This window comes from Meriones unguiculatus, chromosome 6 (assembly GCF_030254825.1).
Source record: "Meriones unguiculatus strain TT.TT164.6M chromosome 6, Bangor_MerUng_6.1, whole genome shotgun sequence".
NCBI classification, from domain to species: domain Eukaryota; kingdom Metazoa; phylum Chordata; class Mammalia; order Rodentia; family Muridae; genus Meriones; species Meriones unguiculatus.
In genome coordinates, this window is record NC_083354.1 from 115,841,759 (window position 1) to 115,869,583 (window position 27,825).

The 27,825-nt window shown below is 41.6% G+C and overlaps 1 protein-coding gene across 1 annotated transcript in view; it reads right to left on the reverse strand.

The window, feature by feature from the left end:
* LOC110557746 (ST18 C2H2C-type zinc finger transcription factor) overlaps positions 1 to 25,489 on the reverse strand; it is a 340,314-nt gene extending 314,825 nt beyond the window's left edge. Inside the window, exon 1 of the mRNA XM_060385906.1 lies at positions 25,394 to 25,489. The gene's annotated coding sequence lies outside the window, so the exon portion shown is untranslated. The remainder of the gene's footprint in view (positions 1 to 25,393) is intronic.
* Positions 25,490 to 27,825: the final 2,336 nt, after the last annotated feature.

Consider the following 27,825-nt stretch of genomic DNA (forward strand, 5'->3'; position numbering starts at 1 on the left):
CTTTGTGTCACTAGCATACAACATGAGAATTTTTCCTGTGCTGCAAATCTGTCTAAACAATTGTCGAGCTATATTTTAGGTAATTGGACTGGAGAATTCGATACTACGATGGAGCAGCTGAGAGTGGCCATTGTCACAGTAAATTCTACCAGAGTGGACGCAGGACTAGCCACAGGATTATCAACATGGATTGCTGCAGCCATGAATCATCTGAAGGAATGGGCGGGCATGGGAGTGTTAGCAGGCCTTCTGGTGTTGGTCTCCTTGGTTTGCCTGTGGTATATATGCAAGATTAGAGTCTCACAACAGTGTGATGCAGCCATGATCATTCAGGCCTTTACAGCCATTGAAGCAGGACATTCTCCCCAAGCATAGTTGGGTACCATAAAAAGCTAAAATGATACGCTCAGGATGCGAGGCTAAGCACTGCACTCAGGGTCAGCCGCTTTGGACCCAGAGAAGAGCATGTCTGATTGCAAGCGGGTTGATGCCCCAGGTCCCGCCTCTGAGAAAAAGGTATCGGACGGGTCTGATGCTCTTTGGGTGGATGACACCTAAATGAACATCTGTACAAAGTCCCAATTTATTTCTAATATCAGAGATCAGACCTCTACTCTTGCCTGATGCGTCTAAAACAAAAAGGGGGAACTGTAGAGAGCTGCGGAATGCTATGCCTTAAAGATGGAGCTGGTTTCCGCCTTCCACCTTCCCGATGGTGAGTGCTCTCTGTCATGAACAATTCCACATTTGGCTAAGGCTGAGGATCTGGCTTGCTTCCATGTATGTGGACCTATCTGCATTGCCCCCGTGGCACGCCTGGGTTGGCTACCCAGAGGCTATTTAAGCTGTGGGCTGGCTTTCCCCGGGGTCCGAGGATTGTTCAAGGTTCCTGAATAAACTGCATTGAAAAAAAAAATAGAAAAAAAAAAGAATTTATGTGCAAGATAATTTTTAGGATTGTTCTGCCCTCATTTAAATAAAAATAAAATAATTTCAATTAAAAAAAATTTCTAACACAAAACATCCAGGAAATTCGGGACATCATAAAAAGACCAAACCTAATAATAGGAATAGAAGAAGAATCCCAGCTCAAAGGCCCAGAAATTATCTTTAACAAAATCATAGAAAAAAAAAATCCCTAACCTAAATAAAGAGATGCCCATAATTGTTCAAGAAGCATAAAGAATACCACATAGATTGGACCAAAAAAGGAAAATCCTCCAGCCACATTAAAAATTAAAACACTAGGGGCTCGAGAGATGTCTTAGTGGTTAAGAGCACTGGCTGCTCTTCCAAAGGACCCAGGTTCAATTCCCAGCACCCACATGGCAGCTCACAACTGTATGGAACTCCACTTCTAAGGGATCTGACACCTTCATACTGATGCCCATAAAATAAAAATAATAATAAAAATAATAAAAAAATTAAAACACTAAATGTACAGAACAAAGAAAGAATATTAAAAGCCACAAAGAAAAAGGGCCAAGTAACATATAAAGGCAGACCTATTAGAATTACACCAGACTTCTCTCCAGGGACTTTAAAAGCCAGAAGACCCTGGGCAGATATCTTGCAGACTATAAGATACCACAGGTTCCTGCCCTGATGACTACACCCAGTAATACTTTCAATCACTACAGATGGGGGGAAAAGGATCTTCCACAACAAAACTAAACTTAAACAATATCTGAGTAAAATTCCAGGCCTACAGAAGACACTAGAAGGAAAACTCCAACACAACCAGGGTAACGACAACCAAGAAAACACAGAAAATAAATTATTTCACACTAGCAAAAACAAAAGAAGAGAACCACACACACTCACCACCAATAGTAAAAATACCAGAATCAACGATCATTGCTCATTAATATCTCTCAATATCAATGGACTCAATTCCTTAATAAAAAGACATAGGCTAGCAGAGTGGATATGAAAACAGGATCCATCATTCTGCTGCATACAAGAAACACCCCTCAGCCTCAAAGATAGACATTTACCTCAGAGTAGAGAGCTAGAAGAAGGCCTTCAAAGCACATGGACGTGAGAAACAAGCAGGAGTAGCTATTCTAGCATCTAGTAAAATAGACTTTCAAACAAAAGTACTCAAAAGAAATAGAGAAGGACACTTCATACTCATCAGAGGAAAAATCAACCAAGATGACATCAACGTATATGCCCTAAATGCAAGGGCACCCACATTTGTAAAAGAAACATTACTAAAGCTTAAATCATACAATGAACCTCACACATTAATAGTGGGAGACTTTAACACCCCACTCTCACGAAAGGACAGGTCATTGAGACAGAAACTAAACATAAATAATGAAACTAACCAACGTTGTGAATCAAAGAGCCTAGCATAGCTGTCCTCTAAGAGGCTTCCTCCAGCAGCTGATGGAGAGAGATACAAAGACCCAGGACAAACAATAGACAGAGCTCAAGGAGTCTGTGGAAGAGTGGAAAAGGATAAAGGAAGCTGGAGGGGTCAAGGAAACCACAGAAGATCTATAGAGTCAATTAACCTGGGCCCATGGGGGTTCGCAGAAACTGAACCACCAACCAAAGAGCATGCACGGGCTGGACTTAGACCCCCTACACATATGTAATAGATGTGCAGCTGGGCATGGGTCTCCTCACAATTGGAGTAGGGTCCATCTCTTGACTCTATTGCCTGCCATTGAATCCCTTTTCCCTAGCTGAACTGCCTTGCCTGACCTCATTGGAAGAGGATGTGTTTAGTCCTGCTGTGGCTTGATGTCCAGGGTAGGTTGTTACCCATGGTCAGCCCCCGTCTCTGAAGAGAAGGGAAGGGGGGATGGGGAGGCGGTGTGAGGGTGGAACTGGGAGGAAAGGAGCTTCAAAAAGGCTGTAAAGTGGTCAAATAAATTAATGAATGAAGAAAAAAGTCACCCTGAGTAAAGTCACCCAGACTCAAAGAGATGAATATGGTATGTGTTTACTTACATGCTGTTATTAGATAGTAAGTCTTTAATAAGAAAGCTATAATCTGAATACCCATAGATGTTAGGTACAGAGTAAAGAACTGGGGTGGAAGACACAAAAGCATTTCCCTAGGAATGTAATATGAAATAGATAAGTAGGATTGATGGGGGTGGGGACTGGAATAGGGGAATAAAATGGTGAGGGGCAGGAAAGTGAGTGTAAGGGAGGAAATAAGGGGAGGAAAAGATAAGGTGAGGGCTTTTTGAGGATTTTTACAGAAACCTACTAAAGTAGAAGGGGTTGCTTTTTGTTTTGTTTGTCTGTTTTTGTTGTTGTTGTTGTTGTTGTTGTTTGTTATAAGCCTTCTGCTTCTGGCTTCCAGGTTCATGTTTTTATGGATTTCAGGGAGAGGGGTGATGTGTTTGTATCTGCATCTATATGTACTTTTTCTTGTACTTTTTCCTTGGCTCTTTTTTGTTATATTTATTTGTTTTGTCATATTCAGGTTCAATTTTTAATTTTATAGTAATAATATTCTCTAGTAGTAGTAGATGGCTGTTTCTTTTGTAATGAAAACAAAAAAGGGTGTGGGTTTGGGTGGACTGGGAGGTGGGAAGACCTAGGCCAAATTGCAGGAGGGGAAAATAATCAGAATATGTTGTATGAAAAATATCTACTTTCCTTGTCTTGAAAAAAAAAAAGGAAAAATATCTACTTTCAATTTTAAAAATAAAAAATACATTGTATAATCATCAAGGAAATAATAAAAATATTTTAAAGGAGTTTTCCATAGTCTTAGAAGAAACTCTGAAGTTATACTTTTGAACAGTGTTGGAACTATAAGCAACGATGGGGACCTTAGAAGCCAGACTGGCTGTATTTTGTATTGAGATTATCTATGAGTCTATGTGGACAAGGGGTAGAAGATTAAAAATGATGTGGATGTCAAGATGACAAAGGGGTGGAGCTGTGATGGCAGTGCTAATTGCTAACAAGAGAGGATCTAGAATCCCCAAGGAGACAAACCTCTGGACACTCCTGTTAAGGGATTTCTAGATTGAGTTAACTGAAGTGCAAAGACCCACCCTACTATGGGAGATACCACTTCCTGGGCTGGGGTCCTGGGCTGCGTAAATGGGAGAAAGCAAACTAAGCACCAACACTGATCTCTTTCTATTGCTAATGTGACAGCTGCCTAAAGCTCCTGCACCATTATTTCACCATCATAATCGATTATACTCAGTCAAAATAAACACAGAAGTTGATTCTTGTCACAGAAATAAGAAAAGTTATACAAGGTGGAAGTTAACTATTACTTGTAGCATTGGATGAGCAGTGAAAAACTCTGAATGGTCTCCATCCAAGGACCATACATGAATATAACCTAGAACTCCTGCACAAATGTAGCCCATGGCAGCTCAGTATCCAAGTGGGTAAGGGGAACACAGACTGTTCCTGACATGAACTCAATGGCAGGCTCTTTGACACACACACACACACACACACCCTCCAGGGAAGAACAGCCTTGCTAGGCCACAAAGGAGGACATTGTAGCCAGTCCTGAAGAGACCTGATAAGCTAGGGTCAGATGGAAGGAGAGGAGGACCTCCCCTATCAGTAGACTTAGAGAGGGACAGGGAGGAGATGAGGGAGGGTGGGTGAGATTGGGAGGGAATTAAGGAGGGGTTACAGCTGGGATACAAAGTTAATAAATGGTAATTAATACAAAAAATAAAATTTTAATTAAAAAAGTTCTGAATGGCAGAAAGAGAAGGAAGGGGGAACTTCCAAGGGCACACAGGCTGTCACATTGAGGAGACAAAATGTGCCATTTTGAATTCTAGGTTTAGCAATGATCTCTTAGTTCATTTCTGCTACTATCAACGAACACCATCCTTTAGATAATGTATAAACAATGAAGCGTTTTTGGTTCACAGCTCTAAAGTCTGGCAAGTCAAAGAATATAGTACTGGGATCTAGCAAAGCCTTCACTCAATGTAATAACAAATGAAAATACATAACAACAAAGAAGAAATCAGCTGAACTCAGTTTCCTAACAAATTCACTTTACAAATACCTAACCCATTCGCATGATGATAAAATTCATTCAATCATGAAGGCAGAGCCCTGTCACCAAATTACCTACTAATGGCCCACCTCTTTTTTATTTTTTAATTTTTAATAAAAATAATACTTTTTAACTTAAAAAATCACATCATTTATTATATCCCGTTCTTCCTTCCGTTTTTAAAAATTTTTTCTTCATAATTTATTCACTATATATCCCAATTGAAGTCTCTTCCCTCAACTCCCCCAGTCCCACCCACCCTCCCTCTTTCTCTCATCCCCTTGCCGTAGTCCACTGAAAGGGGGAGTTCTCCATTATTGGCATCTGCCCATAGCTTGTTAAGTCTCATCAGGACTGCTTGGATCCTCTTCCTCCATGGCCTGGCAAGGCTGCACCAACAGGGGTGAGTGTATCTCTTAACAATGGTGATTAAATTTTGGGTTGAGTTTTTGGAGGGATATTCAAACCATACACAATGACTATTAAATTTCTGAAAATTACTTAGCGTCTCTGAACATTTCCTCCTTTGCCAAGCAAGAATTCATTCTACCAACACAATCTTCTGAGGATTATCTATGTACCAATATCTGTACCTGGCACTTAGAGCACAACTAAATTAGTATCTACCTCACATCACTTATGTTAGGATTAGAGGAAGACAACAAACTTGGCACAGTGTCCTAGCAAGGAGTACTCAGATGGCTTGAATAAAAATGGCCCCCACAGAGAATGGCACTATTAGGAGGTGTAGCCTTGTTGGCTTTGTTGAAGGAGGAGTATCACTCAGGCTTTGAGGTCTCGGATGCTCAGTCCAGGCCTGTGGCTCAGTTCTCTTCCTGCTGCCTGCGGATCCAGATGTAGAACTCTCAGCTGCCTTTCCAGCACCATATCTGCCTACATGCCCCCATCCTCCCTGTCATGAAGATAATGGACTAAACCTCTAAACTGTAAGCCAGCCCCAATTAAATGTTTTCCTTTGTAAGAGTTGCTGTGGTTGGTTATGGTGTCTCTTCACAGCAATAACATGTCATTCAGTAATTTGAATGACATGGCTGCCATAATCTCAGGCATGTGAATGCTTGGTCCCCAGATTGGGAAAGCTTAGAAGGTATGGCCTTGCTGGAGAAAAGTATGGCATTGGGACACATATTGAGAGTTTAAAGATTTTGACCATTCCAAGTTCAGTGCTTATGGTTTGATATATGAGCCCTCAGATGCTCCAGTTGCCATTCCTGCCTTCATCGTGCTTCTCTATCATAATGATAAGGGCCTCTTATCCCTCTGGAACCATAAGCTGAAAATAAACTCTTTATTCTATCAATTGCTTTGGTCATAGAAAAAAGTAATTGACACAACTGGTAACACAAGTCATAAAGTAGATGATGGGGGTCAAGGGCAGGATATTGATGGAACTGATCAATTCACCTCTGCTGGGGAAAAAGAGCATGTGGCATAAGGCTAGCTAGAAAATCACCTGCCATGAACTGAGAGAAGAAAAACTCCAGTATAACAGAAAAAATACTGGTATGACATTATTGACCTTAATTTAATAGATAAAGTCCAGTGTGTATTAACTATGTGCTTCCAAGGTCTTAGTAGTCTCTAGTGAGGAAGGGAGGAGAGTGTGTGTGTGGAGTAGCATTACGGTACAGACATAGTATCTGACATGTAGCATCAAATGCAGTATAACATGTAAATCTTATTTTCTGCTGGTTCTACAAAAACTAGAGAGTGCTCCCCTTAACAAATACCAAATTACTCCCAACTGGGCACTGACTGTGCACATTTAAGGGAAAGAAAAACGTGCAATAATTGCGGAGACTCTTGGACAACATAACATATAGCTGCACCCACAGGTACACATGCAGTCCTCTCTCCTTCCTCTACAATGCAGGGTACTGGCAAGAAAACCTAAACATACTCATCATGCGTTCCTGGCCACAAGTCTTCCATGATAGCCATCACCATCTTCAGGGTTCTCTAGCAAAATGTCAGAGGCACCACTTTGCTCTCCCAGGGATTCTGGCCTCTTCTCTGTGTATTTGGGGGATCCTACCCAGTGTCTCCCGTACCCCACAGCTACCCCCTTTAAAAGCCCTGCTGATTCCATCAGATTCTTTTTAGGGTTGTATTATACCTCCTTATTCCATCTATCTCTAAAAGAAAAAGAAATTAATTCTTTGGGGGAAATTGTAACAATGAGGAGTTTACTATAGTGTCACCTGGACAGAAAAGGATGCAAACAGCAGACAGGAAATTTCAAAACACGGAGGGAAATGTTTTCAGAGAAGGCTCTAGTCTTCACTCTCCACAAATGTCTCATCCGTGGAAGTTCTTTCCTTTCTTTCCAAATCCTAGCCTAGACTGGCTCCATTTGTTGTTTACTCTGAAACATGGGGACATTCACTTGGGGTGATTCTCATAAAATCAGAAGGTGGAAGAACCTGGGGAACATCATATTAGCAAAATAAGTCAGACACAGATGACTCCTGCTTGATCTCTATGTGGAAACTAAAAAGAACAAAAAAAAAAAAAAAAAAAAAAGCTGATTTGAAAGTAAAAGAATAACTGCCGGGGACTCTGAAGGGTCCTGGTAAGAGGGAAGAAAAGGGAGTTAGAAAGGGCAGAAGGGAGGTTGGGGAGGATTAATTCATGATATATGGAAATATCAGAAAATCCCAATAACTTATATGGCTAATATGTGCTCATGATTACAATTTGAAAATCAGAAACTGTGTTTGTTTCTATCTCATAGTTTCATTCCTGCCACAAGGGACACTGACTGAGCACACCACTTAATTCACTGCCGTGACCTTCATTGTGTTCCTATTGAAGCTTTCTCGTCTCTTCATTGGAATAAAGATTTCTTAATAAAGTGCTTGCCACATGAGTGAATGGATAACCTTTCTCAAACCAGACGATGGTGCTTCGAATAATTTGCTGGGGAATGAAAATGAATCTATTGACCAACTAAGGGAAGAGAAACTAACAAAATAGCAGCAGGTGCAACAATCCAGGACACAAGAATGGATGACCCTGAAAATAATGTTTCTGAACCATATGGCCAGGGGACCAAACAGTGCACAGCATGAGTCTGTGAGGCCTCTCAGAGCAAGTTTGTAAATAAGGATGTCACTGTCTTCACTGTGCCAAAGCAGGATGTAGAGTTCCTTCTGCATTCCAGAGCCACCATCGCAGTCTGATCCACACTGCTGTCTCTCAGCAGCAATTTACTGAAGAACCACTATGTTTCTGAGATTTTCTGAGCATCCACCAGCCACTGCACACTGAGGGCTGACACTGAGCACATAAACAAAGAGGAGGAGCAGTGACTCATTCTCTCCCGTCCTCTCTCCTCCTCCCTCCCTCCTTCCCTCTCTCTCTCGTCTCTCTCTCTCTCTCTCTCTCTCTCTCTCTCTCTCTCTCTCTCGTGTGTGTGTGTGTGTGTGTGTGTGTGTGTGTGTGTGTGTGTGTGTGTGTGAATAACAGATTTAGTGTTCTGGAAAACTGAAAAACTGTTGTGAAAGACAGTGAGGCCTGGGTGGTCTAGGAAGACATTGGTGAAATTTTTGTATTTCGTTATAGAAGTGGAGCTAAGGAGCCACTGAGAGAATAAAAGATTCTAGAAATCTCATAGAGAAAACTAGACTGTGACTCAAGTGTACCAGAACCAGATATCATGGATATAAAGGCTGACTGGAAAAGAGAAGGAATGTTATAGGAACTCAGTTTCTACTAGCCCATGGGAAGAAACTAAAAAGGGGAGAAGGAAACTGACATGCTGGTCAGGATCCATATACAAGAAAGCATGAGACATACAGCAGGAATCTCAGTCCTCCCTGGTCATCAGCCACACTTGCCCAGGGTGACGCACACACATCAAAACCCAGGCTAATTGTAGTATTCAAACAAACTTGGTGTTAGACAGTAAACATTTCCCTGAACCTAGACTGAAAAATGAAACTCATGAAAATGTCCATAAAATTACTAAAAAGAGTATTTATAAAAGTGGAGTGTAGGAACACACAGAACATGTATGTCTATACAATGTGTAAATATAAAGAGGAAGCAAAAAATAAAATAGATACAGAATTTCTGAGTTTTTAAAAACAAGTTGTATTGTGTATATCTGATATTATATGCAGAGATATATGCTTGTTGGAGTTCATCATTTCATCAGTCATCCTACGGTACTGCTTTGTGACAAGAAGAGCTAAAATCTACTTACTTAACAAATACCTCTAATACAGCATAACTTTACCAACTACAGACTTTGCACTATGGGTAAGGTCTCAAGATATGCCCACCTCATGTGTTTGCTATTTTTCATTCTTTCCCCTACATGGCTCCTACACAGAGACAGACAGAGAGAGAGAAAGAGAGAGGAGGGAGGGAAGGAGGGAGGGAGGAAGGGAGGGAGGGAGGGAGAGAGGGAGGGAGGGAGGGAGGGAGGGAGGGAGGGAGGGAGGGAGGGAGGGAGACAGTGATAGACAGACAGAGAGAAACAGAGATAGAGAGAGACCACACACAAATCACACCTGCTAACTCCCATGTGATTCTCATCACTGTGTGATCAGTCCTTTCTCTTTTTCTAGATTTCACATATAAGTGGGGTCATGCAATTCTTCAGTGTCTTATTATTTAAATTAGCATAATGTTATTCGGGTCCATCCATGTTATAAACAGCAGAATCTCCTTCTCTATGAGACTGAATAATGTTCCATTATGTAGACATGCTGGTTTCCTTATCCAGTCATCCACCAGCAGACACTGCTTCTACCTCTTAGTTATTATGAAAATAGTGCTGTGAACTCGGGCATGCAAATACTGATATACCTTTAAATGCATACCCAAATCCACTCTCATTTGGCCTGACTTGCACTCCTCTGATGATTAATGATGAAAAGCATCTTGTATACATTGGCACTTTTTAATGTCTACTCCAGAGTAGTGTCTGTTTAGGTTCTCTGCCCATTTTCAAATGTTGCTGCTTTGGGGTTGTAAGAGTTCTTTACAAATGGTGAGTAGCCCTGCATCAAATCTGTAGTTTACAACTAGATTCTGCTATCCTATATACTGTCTCTTCTTCTCTTTCTTTGCTGTGAAGCAGCTCTTTCATTGGTCTGAATTCCTTTTACATGTTTTTGTTATAGTGTTAATTTTTGTAACTCCAAAACATCATTACCAAGGCCAAGGCCACAGGTCCTTTCCCTTATGTCTCTTTCAGGAGTCCTATGATTGCAGGTCTTTTCTCCATTTAGACTTGGCTTTTACATATGTTCTAAAATAAAGGCAGAGTTTCGTTTTTGCATCTAGAAACATGTTGCTAGCTGGGAATAGGTGGGAAGCTGTTGTTCAAGTGTAGGAGCCAAAAGGAACCAATGGCAACTTGAGCACCAGGAGGGCACAAGGTGCAGTGATGTCTCCAGCTCTCCTACTGGTGAAAACACAATACAAGAGCAGTGGTTTTCTTCCCCTACCCCTGGCTATAGACCCCTGGCCCTCATACAGCTGATACCAGGATGGAAGTACCATTCAGGCCTCAGAACCCAGCATGTAGGCAGCAACACCAACCAAAATCAGAGTAAAGACCTAGTCCATCAAAGTGCTCAGTTCTAGAAGGTCCCTAAATGTATTAACCTTGCTTTCTGGCTTCTGTTGTTCTACTTCCAGCTAACTGTTCTTGCGAACCGAAGTGTGTGAACCTTGTGCTTAAAGCTCACCCTGAGAAAGGCTCAGGACTGCACTCAGGTTCCTGAGTGTCATCACTGGGCAGCTAATAAAGACTGTCTGTTGGCTTAAACCTGTGTCCAAGTGGTTTTCTCTGATGAATACTGTAAGCCACAGCACGATCTCTAGAAACCAAACCTTGAGACAAGGGGTGTCTCAGAGACCCTGGAGTGGGGAAGAATACTCCAGTCAAGAAACTCCTAGAGGATGCACAAACTAAGACAGTCTGGAATCACAGGACTCCCTCTGATCAATTGCAAACTAACACTTTGGGGGAATCAGACACCTCTACCCCAAGAAGAAATAAAATAAAAAGTCACATAGTCTACCACCTCTAAAAGTAAGTCTGGCTAGGGTACCTTCTGTTTAGGGCACAAAGGAGAGAGCAGCCATGGCTGCTGATCTAATGTCTGAGGTCCTTGTGAGGCCATCACCAGACTCCCCTGGTTTGTTCAGGTGTATAGCTATGTGGTAGCTACCCCTGGGTATTTCCCTGTGTGTCTATGTGTCTCTCTGTGTGTTTCTGCCAGTTCTCTTGGTTGAGGAAGCAGATCTAAAGCACAGGGAAGAGTAAGCTGTCACAGGACTGCAGCTGCTGCCGCCCTTGGACAGTGCACCACTTCCTGCAAGCTTAGAGGCCACACTCAGCACCCAACCCTCCAAACCCCGCCCACCCTTCCAGCAGTAACTGGCTGTGGTGGCTGCAGCTTCTTATACAAAACATTCCAGACCTTCTGTGAAATCTTTTGGAATTGGTAGTCCAGTGATAGTTCAAGCCATCTGAAACATGGTGATGGGGAGACCCCAGCCATCCCTTACCAGTTTCTTTGTATTGACCAGTGGCTTTTTCTGGTGCATGACCTGTGCCTTCTTGTGGATGACTAAATGTAAACCCTCCAGGCTTCACTGGGTAGGTCCTGCCCCTAGGCTTCTCTAATGGCTGTTCGCAACCCCTGAGATGGGAGAGCGCTCAGGCCCCTCTGAGATAAGAGACTGCCCAAAAGGTTTACAATACCCATGACTCTAAAAGAAAGAAAAAAATCCCAGAGAGGGAAGTTAGAGACACCGGGTGGGGGGTGGGGGGTAGAAAAAGGACTTCCATTCTACGCACATGATTAAAGAAAGGGATCCTTGCAGCAACTGCTACTTTAGAAGAGGCCAGTGGCCAATGTGCTCATTTCCTGCAGGCAAGCACTGGCAATGCAAAAGTCTTGATCCTGTTTCTGCCAGATAGCTGGCTTGTTTGCAGGAAGCTGCCACTATAGCCTGGCGAATATAAGATGCTGACAAAGTGACTTTGGGATAGGAACTGTTCGTAATCATTTCAAACTCTGCAGAGGCCCTCCTGAGGAGGACCCCGGGAGGTGGATGTGTAAACTCCAAATAACATATTATTAACCACTGCTCCTGGCCCAGGCCTGTATGAGATTCTGTAAAACTTTAGCCATCTGTCTGGCCAGCCTGCTGCCAGATGATAACCCAACAGAGCCACTCCAAGACGATAAATTCAAGTCATCAGACTCCACTGAATAGATGGGGGACACAGCAAGGTAAGAATCTGTGACATTACAGCGGGGTAGATGGGCCCCACAGCACCAATCCCCATGAAGGAAGATGTGGTCAGGGTGCTGCCTCAGACCCAGAGCTCATAGCTCGTTTCCTCAAGGCAGGCAGTGGCAATGCAGACACACTCACAGCCACAGTGAAAGATGAATTTAAGAAGGGTTAGCTCCCACTTCAGGCTGGGCCTTGGCCATGGCTACAGCTGTCCGTGTGGCAGTGGTTGCTGCATCCTCCACTCTAGGGCTGGTGGGCCAGGAGGATATCTCACAGTACTGCAGGGCTAGGGACAGCAGTTCGTGCCCAGAAATGTATCGTGCAATTGTGAATTAAGTCCTAGGGGTTAGGGAGAAATGAAATGAGGGCTTCGGACCTCAGTGGAGTCCCCAGCTGCTTGGATCCCAGATCTATGAAGAGGGGGCATTGCAGCTGTTTTGCCTAGAGAGTGGCGTGTCACAGATCAGCCAAGAGGACAGGACAGCAGAGCCTCTCAGACACTAAGGGTGCAGCTGCTCCGCTGTATGGAGCTCCTGGTAATCAGGGTCAGGGTGTATCACACATGTGGCTGCCAAGATAATGACTGTCCTCCTGGGCTAAAGCCCTCAGTCCCAGGGAGTCAGGAACTACACTGGATCAGGTGCCAAAAGGCCATAGCTGATCTGCTGGGCCCAGATTCTATGTAGCCAAGGGAAGGCAAAGTACAGTAGCAACCAGGATGTAGGATTTGAGAGGGACCTCTATAAAGCTTGTTCTCTAGCAGTTCTCTAGCTGGAAGAGAGGGAGAGAGAGAAGCAATGACAACGAAGACTTCAGAGTAAGAGTGTAGTGGCCATCATGATGTATGTGCTCTAGCAATAATAGCCTGTATGAAAGAAGAAGCAGCATGGTACAACGTGGAACTCCCTCTCCTGAACAGTGTCGACTCCTCCTATAACTGTAAGCTGGGCTCACGTGGGAGGGCTGTAGGAATCTCTGGTTGTGAAGACTACCTGTAGGGGCTGATAGAGACTTTTGCTAGCCTTCCTCTACTGAGAAAAATTGCCCCAGGTTTGAGGGAATCCTGACTTCTGGGTGAGAGAAACAAACAAACAAACAATAACCAAAACAAACAAACAAACAGGAATTTCTTTTCCTCCAGTTTTCTACGTCCTTTGATTTTGCTACTGTCCTACTGTACTCCAGAACTCTCTTTGGATCACTGCGGTGAAAGCAATTACTTAATAGTTGTTGTGGTCATTTCTTGAATGAGGACAGTGTTAAAAGGGGACAGTGTTAGGCACGCTGTCATCAGCCATCCTGCTGAGTCACTCCTCCTAACTCTTAATACAGTTTCAAGTGATTTAAACACCAACAACATAAATAGGAAATGAACCTGTCTCAGTAAACTACAAACTATACAAGAAAAACAGAAACATTGGTGACCAGGAACCAGGAGTATATGTCCAGGCAGACAAACATTGTCACTGATAAGAAGTGGGAAATAGTAAGATCCGGAGAGGACAGGAACTCCACAAGGAGAGCAACAGAACCAGAAAATTTGAACACAGGGGTCGTCCCAGGGACTCATACTCCAACCAAGTACCATGCATGGAGATAGCCTAGAACCCCTGCACAGATGTAGCCCATGGAAGTTTAGTGTCCAAGTGGGTTACATAGTAATGGGAAGAGGGACTGTCTCTGACATGAACTGATTGGCCTGCTCTTTAATCACCTCTCCCTGAAGGGGAGCAGCCTTACCAGGCCACAGAAGATGACAATGCAGCCACTCCTGATGAGATCTGATAGACTAAGATCAGAAGGAAGGAGAGGAGGACCTCCCCTATCAGTGGACTTGGGGAGGGGCATGCATGAAGAAGAGGAAGGGAAGGAGCTACAGGGGGGATACAAAAGTGAATAAAGTATAATTAATAAAAGTTAATTTAAAAAAAGAAAAAAAAAAGGCATCTATCCAGACACTGATATAAATCTTTTCATAGTTTCTATACTATCTTTAAATAATAAAATAATTTCATTATCAGTCTGGATTTATCAGTTCTGAATGGGATCTATTACTGCCTTGTTATGAAATTTTTAAAAAATTAAATATTTGTAACAATCCTAATGATTATCGTGATACTGAAAAGAAATACAAACCATCATTTGTTAACATAGCTAGCCATAAAAAAGATAATGATAGGTTATCTTCCTGTAGAAAACATTGCAAAAAAACATTATTAATATAATGGTGCTCAAAATGCAGAAAAAGAGATGTTACAGGACTACAGCAAGCTGTTGACAAATAAAAATCAATTATATCGTAAATCAAAATTGAGAATTTGTTTTGCTTTCAGTACACAGCTTCACTTTTAAATCTGTAGTTTTTCATAACTATATTTTTATTATAATAAACATTTACTCTAATACATAAACCAATACAAACACAGGTCATTTTATGTTCTTTTTTACATTTATTTCATGTGTATGGGTGTTTCTCCGGCAGCATTTAAGTGTGCCATGCACACGTCCGGTACCAATGGATGCCAGAAGAGAGTGTTAGGTCCCTGTGGAGGTACAATGACTGTGAACTACTGGAAACTGAACTCCGGTCCTGTGAAATGGCAGTAAGTACCTTTAACTATTGAATCATCTCTCCAGCCCCTATTTTGTATTCTGATCTCCAAATGGGGCCCACAGATTGTATAAACTACAGTCCCATATATGAACTTGCACTCTAATGATTATCCTAAGTTTCGTTTGCAGAGCTTTAACACTACCAATATAAACACAACTTCAAACTGCTCTCCAGTAATACAGATGTCAAAAGTGGTCCTGGTGCTTTCAAAATGGCTCTCAGTTTACTTTCCTGGAGAATCTGAGAACTCTCAAACCTCCCTTCATGACTCCCTGGGCCCCTCGCACCTCTTTGTAAAGCTCCCTATCTTCTTGGTAACACATTCTCTTGGCTTCATACCTCAGGCTGATGGGACATACCGTCCTGTTGGTCTTAAGGCATAGTGCTAGAAGGTTTAAAATTTCGAAAACCTTTATAATTTCCAACTTCTTTATTATACCTTACCACTTGCTTGGCAGCTCAATTCTATGAGAAAAACAGGCAGAAGTGATTTTCCTTTTTGGAGAAGTCTGCACATGAATCTCATATGTGCCAACAGTGATTACATACTCCATGTTTCCCCATTTGTCTCATTTTGTTTCCCTTATTTGCTTTTATAACATTGTCCTGGGCTGTGTTTCCTTTTCCTGTTTATTTATTCTACATAGTTTTTCAGGAACTTTTGTTTTTAGAGATAGTTCAAATAAATACCCTCTAACTTGGCATATGCCCCTCCCCAACAAAACTGATACCTGCTCCTCAGGGTTGGACCAGAGTGTGAAGTTATTTTTGTTTTGTTTTTTGAGTAGACTCAGTGAATACTGAGTGAATACATCCAGAAGAATCCATCAGTCAGATTTTGTGTAGGTGGAGTTTATGTCTTTATTTAAAATCCTAAGTCTGATCTACATCCTTAAAGACACTTGGATCTTTCACATAGATCATTAAAGTCACAAGACATAGCTGCTTCAACCATTCATGTGTGCAATTTCAAGTTCCCTGCTAAGAACCATACAGCTCCCTCCTTGGAGGTAAAGAAAAAAAAATACAGAGGTCCAGATCCTAAGTTCCTCATCTGCTCCAGTGAAATATGAATTCTCCAAAGACCTTTGTATTCCCCATCCTCTGAGCCTTGCTCAACCTGAAAATATTGTCTTATTCCCTTTTGTAGCCCATTCTGCTAAATCTCCATTGCCTTCTAAAGTGGATGCTATGTTTATTAGTCTGATCTTCTTAGCTCCCTTTCATTCTTTTCCATGTAGATGAAGCAGTGAGCTTCGGTTCTTCAGGGGTTCCTGCACCCTTTCAGTCTTCTACCAAAGCTCGGGAGACAGCTATGACATCTTTCAGGCAGTTACTCAACTGCCTCACCTTGCCTAAACATCACAGGGAAGAAGGATGCCTCTCTCCTATTTGAACTACTTTCTAAGTTTAAAAATTGAGCTATGTCCTGATGAAAACTGATAGGCTAGTGTCAGATGGTAGGTATGGGAGGAGGACCTCCCCTATCAGTGGACTGGGGGAGGAACATGGGGGTAGGGAGCTAGGTTGGGACTGGGAGGAGATGAGGGTGGGGCCTACAGCCAAATGTGAATAAATTGCAATAAATAATAATAATAAAGAAAAATTTTAAGAAAAAAAATTGAGCTACAATGTTGTGTGTTATTCTTAACTGATTTTCAAATCTTTTTATAATTATTAAACTTTATTATATTACTGGAGGGACCATCAATGATATTTTAAAACTTAATTTTAAATATGCTGAAAAGTTACTGTTTTATGTTGTTATTGATGTTGTTTTAGTGTGGTTTGTTTTGTTTTGGTTTGCTATTTTTTTTATTCAGATACAGTCTTTGGATAAAATAATGTCTACCTACTGAACATGTGAAAATCAAGTAAGGGGTGTATAGCATTCTTGTTTGTTCTCAGACTAACAGTCAAACCACAGAAAAAGATAAAGATTAGATATTGTATGCTTCTGGTTTAACAAAAGCTAGAACAAGTCAATAATGGAGCTTGGAAAAACAGGCATTAGCATTTGACAACCAACATAACAATGGATTCTGGCAATCATCATCAATGCATATTTAAACTGATGAGACAAAAGAAGGTAAAATACAACATATTTATATATTCTAAGAATATATCCCTATAAGATGTTAATGTATTCAAAGAGAAACATGGTAATTCGGTAACAGAGAAATTCAGCAGAGGTGACCTTAACAGGCAAACCACAATGAAGCACAGATCAGGCCTTCCTGAAATTCTGCACTACAAAGACTCCAGGACCACCACTATGGTATAACTAGCCAAAATAGGAATGACCTGGACCAGATCGTGACATTCCCAACCAGAGAAAATTCTGCAAAATAACTATCTTCTAACTTTCAAGATTGTCAGGGTCATAAAAGAAAAAGAGTAAGGAAATGGTCTCAATTAAAAGGAACTGCAGGACATTATGTTAAGTGAAGTTAATGAAACAGAAAACAAGCATCACACGGTCTCATTCATAATTGGAAGTTTAAATATGCAGCTCATAGGATGGACGTCACTAGAGGCTTGAAAAAGAGGCAGGGGAGGAGGAATGAAGAGAAGCTGGATAATGGGTGCAGGGTGCAGTTAGACAGAAGGAAAAAGTTATATCACTGTAGAGTTCTCAGAGTGACAACATGCATGAATTGTCACCACTAAAATAGATGCTCCTTAAAACCAAGGTGTTGAAATAGTAAAGCAGACAGCCTCAGCTAAACACAGATCAGTTCCATGTTCTTGAAGAGCCTTCCTTATTTCTTGAAGAAACATGACTTTCTTCACCTGTGCAACAGAGGCACGCATCACTGTCTGTAAGGGCGCTTGAGAGGATTAAATGAGACAGCACATTCAGAGTTCTGAGACTTGGCCTGACTCTGGGAAGCAACTACACACTGGTTAAAAGAATGAAGGATGAACAGAGCCTAGGCAGAGCACCACTCCCCAGACCAGAGAGCACACATAGCTGGTGTCGTTCTCTGGCTTCCCACCAGCTCTAACATTTAAAAAAAAAAAAAAGAAAAGCAAAGAATGCAAAAAAGAAAGGAGGAGGAGGAAATGACACACAACAAGACAATATCCTACAACCCAGCGCTGTGAATATGAGCTAACTGGAACAAGAGACAATGCAGAACTGTGGGGAAAGATGGTGAGCCAAGCCCTCCCCCACAAGCTTCTGTTTTTCTTAGCACACTGAGAAGTTTATAAGTAGATCATCCTTGCATATTTCTACCACGTTGATATGGTCTCCTAAAGTAACAAATACCAATCATCTGGTACAGTTTTAATCAAAGCCTTATCCAAAAAAATAAAAAATAAAAAAGCAAACCCTACTAATTGTCTTTAGTGCTCAAACTTTTTCTGTATGAAAGAAGTATAAATACATACCAAAAAGAAAGAATCCATTCCAATTCTACCAAGCACTGAAAACAACACGCAGCCTTAACTTCAAGGCACTTTGTTTAGAGCCAGTATGTGTGTTAACCAGGCTAATGTTCCTGCCTGGAACAAGCTCATGATGGTGTTTATGCTTTTTGAACAAGCTGATGAAAAAAAGGCATTTGCTTAAGACTCCCATCAATGAATGCAGAGCTTAGACTAGTCCTTAGCTTACACAAACGTTATGCTTATTAATTCAGAATGTTCATTCGGTTACTGAAATATGATAGCAAAATGCTACAGTGAAAGACTGATTCCCTGTTATACAAATTAGCTTTGCACAAAATCCCCTGGCTCTGGAATAACTGTCCATATCAGGAGTCATATACCCCTCAGAGGTTTTTAAACTGTGACTTATATGTCAAAACTTAACATCAATGCTCTCAATGTACAAACAGGTTAAGAATGGTCAAACACACCCATCTGATAAAGAACTTTCCAGCTGGATTTCAGCTTAAGAAATTCTAAATCTACCTTTGTGTAGCGCAGTCTCGGCCAACACACACAGAAGCCTCTCAATTAAAAGTGATATGACTCATACCACCTGTTTCACTGATCCTGCTACATCCTTTTTCTGGTCGGAGTTCTCTTTTAGGATTAAAACTTTTGTGAAAACAAATAGCAAATATTTATTCAAATTGATTGTTTCACATCCTGTAAACTACATTTCCTACTATAAAGGTCTATTTATCTATGTTAATTTTAACAAGCCAAGGATTACTCAAATCAATCACCGCAGGTCCATAAAACAAAGCAACTAAATGGCTGCTAATACAAGTGCCATGTCACATATGCTTTCCTGTATACAGAAAAAGGTACTTGTTAAAATGGCATTCCGGTCCCTAAAATTCAATTATCTGCTTAGGCATAGTGCAATGAAATGTTTAAGTACCCATTAGTATTCTAAAAAGAACAAAATATAATGAATACCGCAGAAAGGGTGGAAAGCATGGAGGAGGAAAGAAACAAGAGTGGCCATACTTACAGGCATGATCCAGATAATACATCACTGATCAGGACAGTTCTCTAAACTTTGATTCAATGTGATGTTAACTGGAACACTTCTACAGAAGTCTGGTCTTAGAAAAGCAATCTGTTCCATTAAAGAATTCAACTCTAGGATCTGAAGATTAAATATACAAGTAGGGGGGCTATACAACCAGCTTTGAAAACAAGAGCTAAAGTAAATGAAAAGAGGAAAAAAAAAATGAAGGTAAGGTTATACTATCCTTTAGATGAGCTGAGATCGCTTAAAGAAGGCACAATTTAGTCAATAGAAGGAGGATCAGCCGCAGCAGCAGCAGCAACCACTACAGGATGACTGATTCAGACTTCTCAACTTTAGGAACTCCTGAGGGGGTGATCACAATGCTTTCCTATGAGCAGAATGAGTAAGACTCTGCTCCTGGTTTCACGACAAGCTACAGGAGAATGAACTCTGGAACTCACGCAACAGTGGATGAAAGCCAGCCAAGCCCACAGGAAAGCATCACTCAGAAATGTGGGGGTGGGCAATTCCTTGTGGGCCGCAGAGCTCTATCCCCTTGTGAGGAGGAGATGAAGTCCTGAGGTAATGCATACTATTGAGTACAACCATGTCAACCACCTCAGTGCCTCAGGCCTCTGGAATGGCAAAGCCTTCCCCTGGTCTGCGTATGGATATTGACAGTGTGTGCACAAAAATATAGAACACAGCTTCTTCCTTCCAAAGTTTAAAGACTGCTCCTCCACAGAGACCTGCTACCAAACTTAGCTAATCTGCATCCTTGTTCCGCTGAATATGATAACCTGCCTCTCATCCAGCCTTATACAATGTACAATTTGAGAGAAAGGCGTCACCAGGAAGTAGAATGCAGCTAAGTCCTGTGTTTAAGGGGATAAACAGTTTAAAGAACAGCCTGATATTAAATAGAATAAAGGGAGTCGTGGCCTCAGGGCAAGATCCTACCAATTAAGCTTGCAATGTGTGAAAAGGAATTAAAGAAAATCTTAGAAAAATTAAGAATAGTGCTACCTCAAGATCCAGCTGTACCACTCCTGGGCATATATCCAAAAGATACATCCCATACAACAAGGACATTTACTCAACCATGTTTGTAGCAGCATTATTCATAATAGCCAGAAGCTGGAAACAGCCTAGATGTCCCTCAACTGAAAAATGGATACAAAAATTGTGGTACATTTAGACAATGGGATACTACTCAGCATTAAAAACAAGGAAATCATGAAATTTGCAGGCAAATGGTGGGAACCAGAAAAGATCCTCCTTAGTGAGATAACCCAGAAGCAGAAAGACGCATATGGCATATACTCATTTACAAGTGAATATTAGCCATATAATATAGGATAAACATACTAAAATCTGTACACCTAAAGAAGCGAAACAGCAAAGAAGACCCTAGGGAAGAGGCTGAAACTTCATTCAGAGGGGATAGATATCAGAACTAGAATACAAGAAACAGGACAGAAGCCTTCTACAGGGGGCCTCTGAAAGACTCTTACCCATGAGGATATCGAAGGAGATACTGAGACTCATAGCCAAACTTTGGACAGAGTTCAGGAAACCTTACAGAAGAAGGGGAGACAGAAAGACCTGGAGGGGGCAGGAACAACAGAGCCAAAAACCCTGGGCCCAGGGAGCCTACAGAGATTGATACTTCAACCAAGGATCACACATGGAGAGGAACTAGACCCCCTGCTCAGTTTCCAAGTGGGTTTCCTAGTAAGAGGGGCAGGGGATGTCTCTGACATGAACTCAGTAGCCTGCTCTTTGATCATCTACCCTGTGTGTGTGTTGGGGCGGGGGGGAGGTGGCCTTGCCAGGCCACAGAGGAAGATGATGCATCAAGCCCTGATAAGACTTGATAGGCTAGGGTCAGAAAGAAGGGGAAGAAGTCCTCCACTATCAATGGACTAGGGAAGAGGCATAGGGAGAGAAGAGGAAGGGTGGGTGGGACTGGGAGGAGAAGGAGGGGGCTACAGCTGGGATACAAAGTGAATAAATTGTAATAAATTAATTAATTATTTTAAAAGACAGGAAAAAAAGAAAGAACACCTTAGAGCCAGGTGTGATGGTTCATGCTTTTAATCCCAGCACAGGTGAATCCCAGCACGGGAGGAACTCTATCTACAGATAGAGTTTTAAGATAGCCAAGCTTAGGCAGTGAAAGATACAATCAAAAACAGAAAGCTGGTAAAGATGTAACTGAATGAAAGAGACAAGTTCCAGCCCCAGCAAGCAGCAGAACTTGACAGATTCAGCTATGTGGTTCTGACTTTAGAGTCAATGATAGGAGAAAGAGTTTATGCAATCTCCCTCCATGACTAAGGAAAGCTACTGAGGTCGGACATGATTTGGAGGTGTCCCTTCATGGAGGCCTGGAGAGGCCATTGGGTGAAGCTGTAAAGGTGAAGCCTGGACTGCCTTGGAGACCCCAGGATGTTGGAGATGCCTGAGCCACGGGATACCTGCTGAGGAAAACAGCTAACAGGGAGTGGAACCAGCCCACGAGAAAGAAGTGTGTTGCAGTCAACAAAACTGAAAGAAGACTGGAGACCTGAAGAGCAGTTTGACGTCAGACATGGAGATGCAGAGTTTGGAGTCTGCCCAGCTGGTTTTTGGTCTTGCTTTGGTCCAGTATTTCCTTACTATGCTCTTTTTAGAACAGTAATATATATCCTGTGACATTCTATGTTGGAAGTATGTGAACTACCTTTTCATTTTTATTTTACAGGAGATTATAATTAAAAGATAGCCATGAATCTTCAAAGTGATTTTGGACTTTTTTAAAAAACAATGTTGACGCTACTATAGACTATGGGACTTCTAAAGTTGGATATGGCTTACAAGCCTATGGGGAACAGGAAGTGGAATGTGGTAGTTTGTATGAAAGTGGCCCTCATAGACTTAAAGGAAGTAACATTACTGGAGGTATGGCCTTGTTGGAGTGGGTGTTGCCTTATTTGAGTTGGTGTGGCCTTGTTGGAGGTATGTTTCAGTCTTCCTCTTGCTGCTGGAAAATCAAATGTAGAACTCTCCACTCCTTCTCCAGCACCACGCCTACCTGCACACTGCCAGGCTTCCCACCATGGTGATGATGAACTAACCCTCTGAGACTGTAAGTAAGCCCTAATTGAGTGTTTTCCTTTATAGAAATTGCCTTGGTCACAGCAATAAAACCCTAAGACATCAGATCAGTCCCAATGTAGCACTGAAGTGACTTAGCGACAAACTGGGGGCTCCACACTCAAAAAAGCCAGCCTGGGAACTGTAAGAACCAAACCCAACTCTGAATATGGAACCTTTCTCCTTCTCTCTTTCCTCAACAAAGGAGGAAGCCAGGAAGATGACGACTTGTCAACCTAGTGAGTTATTTACATGAAACGAATCCTTCTCTTCACCAAATTCTCTGTAGTAAACTAGTACATTAAGTCTCTGGTATTTTTTCCTTTAGCACATGTTACAATATACAAGAAAATGAGAGGCAAGTTCAAGGGCACGTTTGATGGAAGCCAGATGAATTATTACAGTTGCCTGGGAAACCTTTGAAAGCAACAGTATTTGATATGTCAAATATCTTAAGTCAATATGGGCCAAAGTGATACTGAAGGTAAAACCAAGCAAGCAAATTGTGTGAAAGGGAGAACTCTCAAGGTGTTATGTTCTGAACACTAAAATTTTGAAAGAAGAAACAGACTGCATAATCTCTTAATTAGTTTAAAAGAATGGTAACCCAAATGCCAACTTTCAGTATAAAGGCATTGCAATTACCTAAACATTTATACACTAGACCCAAGAATTTGTGGCAACCTAACCACAAAACATAAAGTGTTCACATAGAACTTTATTCTGTGCTCTTGGTGATGCTGTTGCAGTCTAGTGTGTAGACTAGTGATGTGACTTCTTCTCTGATTTTCGGTACAAAAATGTATTATTGAGTATGAAATGTGTCTTGATATAGAACAACAAGTGTTTGCTATAGCAATTCTGAGGAGAAAAATTTTTACATAGAACAATGAGCTATCATTTTCTATGGAGGAAGTATGGCTAAGATGGAAGAATCTCTCTAATCTACATTTTGCCCTCAAAATATATTTGGGGAAGAGGTTCCTCCATGAATTTGATTTTGTTATTTTTCTTCAGAAAAGTAACCCTAAAAAGCTGCATGTAAGAATTCACACACCTTAGTGGTATTAGAGTTCACATAGACTTTTATAACACAATGAACCAAAAAGAAAATAGCAACTCAACTCTTCAAGATGCAGCTCAACAGCAGAACACTGCCCAAGATCCTAGGCTTAATACCCAGAAGAAGAAAAGTAAAATCCAAGTGTGAACATTCCAGAGGCCTCCGAACATTCATTATGTCCCTGCACCTCAACATTTGTATGGTTAAACACCAGATAGGGACCATGATGCTTGCTACTTCCTTACTTTAGAGCTCTACAGTTTCGGTAAAGGGCGCCCTCTGAAAGGACAGATTTTAAGCAGATATTTTTCCCTGCGGATTTTTGTTTGCTTGGTTCTTTGGTTGATTGATTTTTGTTTGTTTGCTTGTTTGTTTTGTTTTTCTAATAGCTGGTTGGAAACTTTTCCGAGTTTTATTGCTCTGAGCTGCCCTCTGCTGGTGTCCTTCTAGAAATACTTCATGGAAAATACTCCCCTCACCCACATCAACAGCTATTCAAGGGCTGCCTTTCTTATTTCTCATGCATGAAAGTGGAAATGTGGAGGACACTTCCATTTATAAAATGTAAAGAATTAGCGTAAAGCTTTTTCAGTTTAAGATCTTTGACTTGAGTTTTATTTAAATTTGAGATACTGCTCTTTTCAGAACGCTGACACGGTTAAAAACTAAAGGAGATGTGTCATCTAAGAAGCGTTGCTTTACATAAAGTCAGTAAGCAAATCGGTCTGATGTCATGACTTTACGTAAGGTGAGGCTAAATTTTCAGGACAATTGCTGTTCTTTTCCAAGTTGTATGAATAAGGGTTACAAGAGTATCACTTCCTCCTGCATTATGCATCTGAGTTGGCCAGAGAGACCATGCCAGTGAATCTGACATCAGTTTATATGAATTAGTTCAAACGAACAAGGCTCTACACAGCGTGCAATCAGAAATCAGCAGTTCTTTTCTGTGGAAACACCTGCTGTGAGCCTGGGCCTTGCTCCCCTTTCTCTCTGTTTACAGCTTCACAGTCCTGAGACTCAGATCTGACACAGTTCTGAGAGTCAACATCTTCATTTCAACCACACCACAGGGGAAGAAAACCAGTTACGATGCTGGTGTTCTGTACTCACAACTTGCAACAAATAAAGCGCTTGCTAAGCTTTTCATCAAGGAACATATTCCGAGTCTTAAGGACCGCAGGGTGACCAGTGCAGATGCCCCACAGAACATCTGTCAAAGTACCCATTTGAAAGTTCTACAATCATGTTCAGTTTTTAGAAACCCAAGTAAGCTTTAAGAACAAATTGTATCTCTCAAGGGAAAAAAAAATTTTTGGCGCCTGTGTTCCAGTAAAGAGACATACAACATACATATGTTGAAGGTCTCTTATAGTGATAAACAAACCACTCAAGTATTCAACTTATGCTTATTATATGTAAGCAACAGATGTATTTCTCATCTTAGCACCATAAAAAGTGGTTTTCTATGAGAAAATTCTAAATAGAAAATGAGTCAGTCTCAGCGCAAATCCATACTGCGCACGTACCATTTGTAATATAAACACACTGACACTTTTCAGAAGGGTTCGTGGAATCTGATAATCTTCAATGCTCCCTACACCCAGATCACATGTCCTCCACACCTTCACAGCTGGCATCAGTAACAACAGCTCCCGGTGACCACCGGTGTTCACACTCGACACAGGACTACCACAGCCATGTTTACAAAAGAGGAGTAACAACAGCTGAATCTCCCCAGTCCCCAGCCCCTCCCAGGTACTGTCTGTATTCTCCCCAAAGCCCAAGCCAGTGTGTGACGTAATCACAGAGCTACAATCTACCTTTGACAGTATTTGTCCTTACCTGTACCTGGTAGATGTCTACAGGTATGTGGAGAGTTATCTGTTCTTGGATATGTTCCAAATGTTCTTATGCTATTTCTCTTAGGGTTTCTCCATGCTGATCCATTCAGATATCTCATTACTTTCTAAAAGAAAAAAAAAATGTTAAGTTATCTTGAGAAAGTCCATTCCTCTTTTTTTTCAGGTCAGAGTTAAACAGAGGCAAACTGGCGTGACTGGTAACCCTTATAGTGCTAACAGGTGTTGGTTTTTTTTGTGCACTACGATGCCAGAGACCTTCTCTCCTCTTGAAGCTTTACTTAAAAAGCCACATTTGTTATTTCAGATCAGGTTTTTTGCTCCTTACCTCTAGCATTCCCGTGAGGTCACATTCTGGGAGAAACATCCTGCCCTTCTCCCCACAAAAAGGTTGCATAGCATCAGAATGCAGAAGCCTGCAACTTGCTAACTTTGCTCTGTGTTATTTACCAATCGCACAAAGAAAATGCTGTCTATTCAGAACTCATTTCAAAACTCTTTTCACTGTGAGTAAGCGAACAAGCGGGCTCATGTCCCAAGCCACGGTCATATCCCCAGTGGTCCAGTGATGGCTATGGGGCTGGCACTGAGTGGCACAGCCTTCAGGCACCCTACAAGGGTCTGTTGTAAACAGCCTGGGACCTACAAAGCCAGAAGTAAAGAAATAAGGTGGGGCTGGGCTCCTTCACTTTCTCCTCTCCAGTTTCTGTTCTTGTTTACCTGAATCTCTGTCATCTGTAGCTCTTTCCCAAAAGTCTCCTTTTCCCTACATGTACAAGATGTCACCAAGGTGACAAGAAGCTGGTAAGGTGCTGAGTTGCTGTCCGTAAGCAAGTAATATCAATCACTAGAGACCTCAGTTGCTTATCAGAGTCATACAACAAAGCCTGGCCATGATGTCCCCATTCAATCCTCCCCCTCCCCCCCATTTCCTTTTCCCTCTCCCTGTCTCCTTGTCTCCCCCGTCTCTCTCTCGAACTCAACAGTCAAGTCTCAATATAAAGCTTACCGTCTCTATTGACCACATCAAAGGACATGAGAATAAAAATAATAATAAAAGGGGGAAGGCCACAGACAGACTACCTAAGGTATCTTGTCGAAATGCAGGAGCTCCAAAACACAACTGAGACCATCTGGGAAAACACTCAGTGTACCACAAAATGCCCAAGGCTGAGGAAGATACATGTGGGGACCATCTGAAAGAAAGGTGTAGCATCTTCCCTGGCAACATGGTGAGGAAACTGCCCAAGATTCAGTGTTCTAGGAAGCCCAGCATAGAGAGTTACAGTGGAGTCAGTCAGGACAGAAACCAGAACGCTAGGCATCATATCATTCCAGATGCTCTGATTTCTTCCTGTGTGTCCCATTACATAGTCCTTGTGGTTGGTACACGAAAGGAATATGGAGTGCCAGAGCTGCATATTATGGATATTATCCAACAGTTGGGAATCTGATCCCACTAAATACGATGACAAGAATGAGGGCAAAAGCAAGCTGAAAGTTGTTTGTTTTTCAAGAATTGTGCTTTCTCGACTAAGTTAGTTACCCCTTGTAGACATTGCTGACAAACTGGAATCTCCAAGAAGACAGGGCAATGCATTTTATGGACTTTGAGGTTTTCCCAGGGTCAGACACAGTGCCTGGCCCATGGCAGCCTGCTAGTTTCCCAGCTGGTATTGGTTGTTTCACTTTAAGGCAATATGGTTGTTTTGGACAAGTCTAGATAAATATCTATTCCTGAAGCTTCTATCTGTGGATCAACATCAATATTTCTTTCTAACAAACATTTCCACAGACTTTGTGTTCCCTCCACTTCCTACCCACTTCCCAAGTCACAGAATCTCTGAAAAAGTACTCACCACCTACCACACTATTCTGCCTTGCAATTAAGGTTAAATATTTTGAATAACATGCAAGACATTTCTCTTTGGCCAAAAGAGAAACTCGGGGGAATAAAAAAAATAATTTTTTTTTTTAAAAAAATGAAAGGCAAGCGTACTTGTGAGCTTCCCAAACTGAGCAAGTTTGGGTTAGCATATGCAGGCTCAGTTTGGGAAGCCACAATATGCCATTCATCCCTAACTAGATGACGGGACAGAAATATTGCTGCTGAAGCAACCAACGGAGACATGCTGTTCATCCAAAACAAACTTGCAAAATCTAACTTCCGCTGCTGAAATCTCTCAGATGACAATTTTGCCTACACATCGCTTCTCACTTTCTCTGTGAACCTGCTAACCCAGGGGCATATCTCAGGAGATAGAATCTTCACATTATGAAATAAGGATTTAGAAATACTTCAGAAATTATTAGGCGAAGAGCCTTCCTTGAGATGAGGCTACGTATGAATGGGTGTGCTTAAAGCATCAAAACCCAAAACTCTTGGGCCAATGAATCACAGCCTATTCACTGCCT